The 7,149-nt window shown below is 43.0% G+C and overlaps 1 protein-coding gene across 1 annotated transcript in view; it reads right to left on the bottom strand.

The window, feature by feature from the left end:
- shank2a (SH3 and multiple ankyrin repeat domains 2a) overlaps window positions 1-6,205 on the bottom strand; it is a 70,047-nt gene extending 63,842 nt beyond the window's left edge. Inside the window, exon 1 of the mRNA XM_068214978.2 lies at window positions 6,113-6,205. The gene's annotated coding sequence lies outside the window, so the exon portion shown is untranslated. The remainder of the gene's footprint in view (window positions 1-6,112) is intronic.
- Between the last annotated feature and the right edge of the window lie 944 nt (window positions 6,206-7,149).

Genomic DNA, 7,149 nt, shown 5'->3' with positions numbered 1-7,149 from the left:
CCAGCGTGGATGTGGGAATATTACAGCTATAAGCTCTGCACAACACTGTCAGCTGACATGGATTAACCCCTACACCCTCAAAAACTGTTATAGTATTATTTGATGTTTTGATTATCTTATAATACTTTATTTATCTATTTCCCAGTGCTGGGTTGCAGCTGGAAGGGTGTCCACTGTTTAAAGCATATGCTGGAATAGTTGGCGGTTCATTCACCCCTGATGAATAAAGGCACTAATGCAGGAGAAAATGAATGAATATGTGTCTATATATTCATGTTATTATTTAAATATATATATATTTTTTGTCTGTGAGTGTGTGTGTGTGTGTGTCTCTATGAGTGTTTGTTGTGAGTGTGTCTGTGTGTATGTGAGAGAAGCATGTGCATCTCTATGAGTGTGTCTGTGAGAGTGTGTGCATAAGAGAAACAAAGTGTGTGTCTTTGTGAGTATGGTGTGTTGTCTGTAAGTGTGTGTCTCAGTGGATGTGATTGTATGACTGTCTACATTTCCAGCATGCTCTTAAACACTTCACACTCAGCTGATGAGGATGAAGATGATGAAGATGATGTGATTTACTGATTAACTGATTTATATACAGTGAAGACCCAGAACAGCGGCTCTTTATTCCCCCGCCTCAGTGTTTGAGGACTGTGTGTGTGTGTGTGTGTGTCTGCTGAACATCCCAGCAGCCGAACAAACACAGCCGGACACAGAGAGAGAAACCTTTCACACACAGACACACACACACACTCGCCCACAATACACGCCTTTCATGACTGACATTTCACACACATTAATAATACATGCAGAGCTGCGGACAGAGACAATGAGCTGCAGACTTAGTGTGTGTGTGTGTGTGTGTGTGTGTGTGTGTGTGCATGAGTGTATTTGTGTTTAGAGAGTTCAGAGTGTTTGTGCGTGAGTCTGGGTGTGTATTGTGAAGAGTGTGTGTGTACATGTATGTGCCTGTTCAGTTTGTGTTTACATTTTTCAGAGTGTGTGTGTGTGTCTGTGTGTGTGTGTGTCTCTGTAAGTGTGCGTCTCTGTGAGTGTGTGTTGTGTATGTAAAGTTTGGTGTGACTGTGTGTGTTTTGCATGTGTTTCTGTGAGTGTGTTTACAGATTTCAGAGTGACTGTGTGTCTGTAAGTGTGTGTGTGTGTGTGTGTAAATGTATGTCTCTGTGAGTGTGTGTTAACAGATTTCAGAGTGACTGTGTGTCTGTAAGTGTGTGTGTGTGTAAATGTATGTCTCTGTGAGTGTGTGTTAACAGATTTTAGAGTGACTGTGTGTGTGTGTTTATCTCTGTAAGTGTGTGTGTGTGTGTGGGTTGTGGTCAGTAAATGTATCTGGAGGAAGTGAGGGCAGTGCTGGTTAACTCCGCTAACACACACACACTGATGCGTTACAGTGACCGACACACTCTGATGTCTGAACACCACTGAAACACACTTTAACAGTGCGCTGGGTGTGTGAGATCAATAATAATCCATGTTCCTCCATTACAGGTCATTAGAGTGACACTTGATGGAGGTTTCGTGATCATTAGTGAATCTGACAGGAAACAAACACATGAGAATGCTCATCAGCCAATCAGAGTGAAGCGCTCAGCACACCTGTGGTGTCGTCATGCTTCAGTATCATAGAAACAGCAGAGACAGAGCGCGAGGACTTTCAGCAGCTCATCCATTCATATTGCTTCAGCTTAGTCTCTTATTCATCAGGGGTCGCCACAGTGGAATGAACCGCCAACTATTCAAGCATACGTTTAACACAGCGGATGCCCTATCAGCTGCAACCCAGTACTGGGAAACACCCATTCACACACTACGGCCAGTGTAGTTGATCAGTTCCCCTATAGCGCATGTGTTTGGACTGTGGGGGAAACCGGAGCACCCGAAGGAAACCCACACCAACACGGGGAGAACATGCAAACTCCACACAGAAACACCAACTGACCCAGCTGAGACTCAAACCAGAGACCTGAGTGCTGTGAGGCCACAGTGTGACACCACTGAGCCACCGTGCCGCCATAGATGAGTTAAAATAAAGTTATTGTAATGTTAGTAACAGTATGAGTCTTATTTATCTGTGATGTAGTGTCTCTAAAACTTCCACATGTTGGAGATTTACACCTGATGTGGACATGTAAAGCTTGCAGTTTGTCACTAAATCCATCATCATTTGTTTTGTCTCCTCATACTTCAGTTTCTCATCATCTTCTGACCAATCAAATGCTCTCTAGTATCTGACATGCCCGGCCCCTTTCTTCTCATTGGCTGTTCATTTGAAGTTTTCTCTGACTGATTTATAAGTAGGGGAGGAGCTACTCTATGCCACGCCCTCTCTTGTTAAGATCCAACCCTGAATCAAGCACATTTGAGAGCACTTGACGGAAGCTTTAAAGGCTCATTAGTGAGGTGAAGAGTGAGGAGAGGAGCTGAAAGCCTCATGAACACACATTAGACTGTAATTAGTGGAGAGAAGCTGAGTGTTTCCTGATCTCACTCTCAGTGCTGATAATGGAGACGTCGATAGTGAAGAAGCTGAGTGCTGATGACCGACAGCACACTGACAAACTGCACCATCACTAGCTGGGTTTCCATCCAAACATGCTAATATATGTGGAAAACTGTAACGCTGCATGAATCATCAGTGAATACAGCAGCGATTCCAGTCCCCGAGACGCCACAGAGCAGAGCAGCTCCTGCTGAACATGCACACATATCACTGAGAGAAGCGGAGTCTGCTGCGCTCCACTGTGATGTTTGTTCTCCTCTAGTAAATGAGCTGCGCCTCAGAAGACCAAGACCAAACGCAGTGAATGTGGAGGCTTTGAACGGGAAAAAGAAGGTGTTTTGAAGAATGCTGAAAACCTGTAACCATTGACTTCCATTTGTTTTTCTTACTATGGAAGTCAATGGTTACCGATGTTCTTTCAGCGTACTTCAGGACATCTTCTTCAGTGTTCAACAGACGAGAGAAACTCAAACCGGTTTGGAAGCATGTGAGGGAGAGTGAATCGTGTGCACACTGAAATCTTTGTGTGAACTAACCCTTTGAGTCCGCTAGTTTGATAGCTTCAGACACAAACACAGGCTTTATGTGTGAGAGAGAAAGAGACGGTCTAATTTCAGCAGGGCGTTTGATTACACAGTGGCGTGGAGAACTCCAACACAAAGTCATCCAGTCTAATTTAAGGCAGATATTCAGCTCAGCCGTATCAGCTTACTCTGCTGGAGAGATTCACACACACACACACACACGCACACACACACACACACACACACACACACACACACACACACACACACACACACACACCTGTCACTCATGTCTTTAATGAACAAAGACCTCTCAAAGGAAGAAAATGTATTAATTTATTGGTGAATTTACACTCGGCATTTTAAAATGTATAGTTTGTATTTAGGCATTACGCTGGCTCAGTGGTGTCACGCCCATACACACAAAAATAAGTGACTCATTTGAGTGTGTATGGGTGTTTCCCAGTGATGGGTTGCAGCTGGAAGGGCATCCATTGCACAAAACATATGCTGGATAAGTTGGCGGTTCATTCTGCTGTGGCGACCCCTGATTAATAAAGGGACTAAGCTGAAAATAAAATGAATGAGTTTGTATTGATTTACAGGGAGAGTTCACTCAACAATTCTGTCCTCATTTCCTCATTAGCAACTGTAGAATCACCACAACAGATCAATTACTGTAGTTGTGTTACCATAGCAACTGTAGAATCACCACAGCAGATCAATTACTGTAGTTGTTGAGTTACCATAGCAACTGTAGAATCACCACAGTAGATTATAAACACTTTTCTGCCGTATGGACCAATCACACTACAGTAGACTATTTTCTATAAATGACTGTGGTATTTTCTTGTCTGGATGATCATCATCATTGTCTTCTCTACTGATTACAGAATCAACTGTGAGCATTTCGGGGTGTTCAGCTTGATATTTCTGGTGTTGTGCGGTTTGTAATGGTCAGTGTGAATGTGCTCTCGTCAGTCTCCGTTACTGAGCTGATTCAGCACTCAATGCAGATTACAATGAGTTTCAGTGTGAGTCTGGCCTGCTCTGCTTGTTTGTACTTGCTGGTTATTTTGTGGATTTCAGAGCCGCTGACACTCAGGAATCCTGACGGATGAACAGAGAAAGCATGCACACACACACACATGCACTCGCATGCGCGTACACATACCAGCCCTCCAGCCTAACCGCTTCACTATCTGATGTACCTGATCAGATGCAGAGAAAATAAATACATCATGAAAATAAAGGTTTATAAATCTGAGCTCGGGCAGCACGGTGGCTCAGTGGGTAGCACAATCGCCTCACAGAAGGTTGCTGGTTCAAGCCCCAACTGGGTCAGTTGGTGTTTCTGTGTGGAGTTTGCATGTTCTTCCCATGTTGGTGTGGGTTTCCTCCGGGTGCTCCGGTTTCCCCCACAGTCCAAACACATGCGCTATAGGGGAACTGATCAACTACACTGGCCGTAGTGGATGAGTGTGAATGAGCATGTATGGGTGTTTCCCAGTACTGGGTTGCAGCTGGAAGGGCATCCGCTGTGTAAAACATATGCTGGAATAGTTGACGGTTCATTCCGCTGTGGTGCACCCTGATATATAAGGGACTAAGGAAAATGAATGAATGAATGTGTTCTCGTTTAGAAGTCAAGGTGTTGTGAACTGGTGTAGATTGGATCTGTATTGTTTTCGATTACTCAGATGTTCCTCACACTAATACAGTCGAGGCCTTTATGAAGCAGTCACACACAGCTCTTGTAAGAAGCCCTCTCCTGAGCCTTTCTGTATTTAGTTTTTGTTCAGAGTGTGTATAAGGAAGTTTCCTCCCAGAAGCTCAGGTCCTGATAGAGAAGGAGTGTGTGTTCATTCATAAATCCCTCACGGAGCGTGGAGCGAACACACTGCCAACTCAAGCAGACAGACTTTAATTAAAGAGATAAAACATCCATTAGAGTTCTGCAGCGCACAGAGAAGAGTTTCTGAAGGTCAGAGGTCAAACGCAGAGAAGATGCAGAGGACAAACTCCAGTCAGTCCTGAAGACTGAAACACAAACCCGAGTCTGAATGTGACCAATCACAGACACACGTCTACATGTCAGCAGCATCTCCTGATTCCCGGCTCACACTCACACTCTTTAAGAAACACTCCTCAGGCTCCTCTGTGAAGGTGTGTTTGCAGCCTGTACAGCTACTGTATACTGTAAAAGTGTGTGTGCTGATCCAGGATCAGTGTTCTGCTCGCGCCGTATGAGAAGAGCTGAATTGATCTTGGCTGTGATTCTGTGTCCGGCTGCACTTTCTCCTGCCAAAAACTTACTTTGTGATAATGAAGGATGTGCTGGGGCATTTCATATCGCAGAATACATTTAATCACAGCACAGTTAATTCACTTCTGCAGACAGCAGTGTGTGTGTGTGTGTGTGTGTGTGTGTGTGTGTGCTTATAAATGCAGTCATTATCATTACTCTGAGTCTGATTCTGCGTTATCCACACCGATACTCACTGATACACACACGCATGCAAAGCTTTTCATCAGAAAGCAGAGCATTCTGTATTTATAACCTTTACAAACATGTGAAATAGTCATGGAAGGAGACAGACAGAGCGCTTGACATGTTTATCATCACTGCTGTGCTTAATCAGTAAAACAGATAGTGATGACAGGTAAAACTGGCACCACACGTGAACATAAAGCATATCAAATATATAAAGTATTTGTGTCTGCACCAGAAAGCTACATCACTCTAATCTAAGGCCATGTTTAACAGTCTTAAAGTAGACTTAAACGAATGAAAACACTTCAGGTTTCAGTTTCTGCTGTTCTGCTTGCAGTTGCGCTGCTGTGCCAGCAGGAGTCCTCACCGCTTCATTTCTAGCCAATCTAGTTAATCAAGCTAATTCCAGCTATTTATCTTCTGTTTTATAACAGCACGTTTAGCAGTTATTTATTTGTTTATTAGTAATTAGTTTCTCTGCAACATCATTGAAGACTTCCACAAGGTCTGGATAAATGAGGCACGGTTGTGCTTTACGTTACTCTTTTGCAAATGCTGTCAAAACATGTGTGTTACCTTTTGGTGGTTTTGCTTTCCTTCAGTTTCCTCCTGTTTTCAGAGTAGCTTATCATCATTCGAGCTCTGTTTACTCTCTGCACGCGGTCAATCGCCTGTTCTGCACATGCGCAGTGAAGCAAAACAGTGGAATAGTCCAATAGTAGCGGTGTTCGGGGGTGCCCGCGCTTTTTGAGTAATAATTAAAAATTTTTGCATTGTTTTTTGCATTATGTTTATAATTTGATTGTGAAAAGCATCTATAATAAAATGCTTTACTTAATAAAAACTCATCTTACTTCTAACTCAGCATATTCCCAAAACTATCAGAAAATGTGTAATTCTGAAGGAGAATGAATGAATGAATCAATGAACATTATTATTTATAATTTGTAATTATTTATTTCATTATTTATTCAATCATTCATTTATTTATTTATTTATTTTTTGACCTGGTCCCTTTTTTCAATCAGGGGTCACCACAGCGGAATGAACTACCAACTATTTCAGCATATGTTTTACACAATGGATGCCCTTCAAGCCACGACCCAATACTGGGAAACACCCATACACACTCATTAACACACACACACACACACACACACACTCATACACTACGGCCAGTTTAGTTCATCAATCCCTCTATAGCGCATGTGTTTGGACTGTGGGGGAAACCGGAGCACCCGGAGGAAACCCACGCCAACACGGGGAGAACATGCAAACTCCACACAGAAACACCAACTGACCCAGCCGAGACTCAAACCAGAGACCTTCTTACTGTGAGGTGACAGTGCTAACCACTGAGCCACCGTGCTGCCCTATTTATTTATTTATTTATTTAATGATTTGCTCATCATTTTTAATTAAACATTAACATTACAGATGATCCACAGATGTTGACTACATTACCCATAATGCCGCACAGAGAATTGCATCAATAGTTTCGATTGTAGTTTTAATCTTCGTGATGAGATGTGCTCCGGCCGTCACTGAGGAACTCTCTGAAAACAGTACAGCCATCTTTTCTAGTTCAGCTAAAAGTGGAGCAGCAGAAATCA

The sequence above is a fragment of the Danio rerio genome, chromosome 18, assembly GCF_049306965.1.
Source record: "Danio rerio strain Tuebingen ecotype United States chromosome 18, GRCz12tu, whole genome shotgun sequence".
In the NCBI taxonomy this organism is placed as follows: domain Eukaryota; kingdom Metazoa; phylum Chordata; class Actinopteri; order Cypriniformes; family Danionidae; genus Danio; species Danio rerio.
The sequence above is the reverse complement of the archived record's forward strand: the minus strand, read 5'-3'. Positions and strand labels throughout refer to the sequence as shown.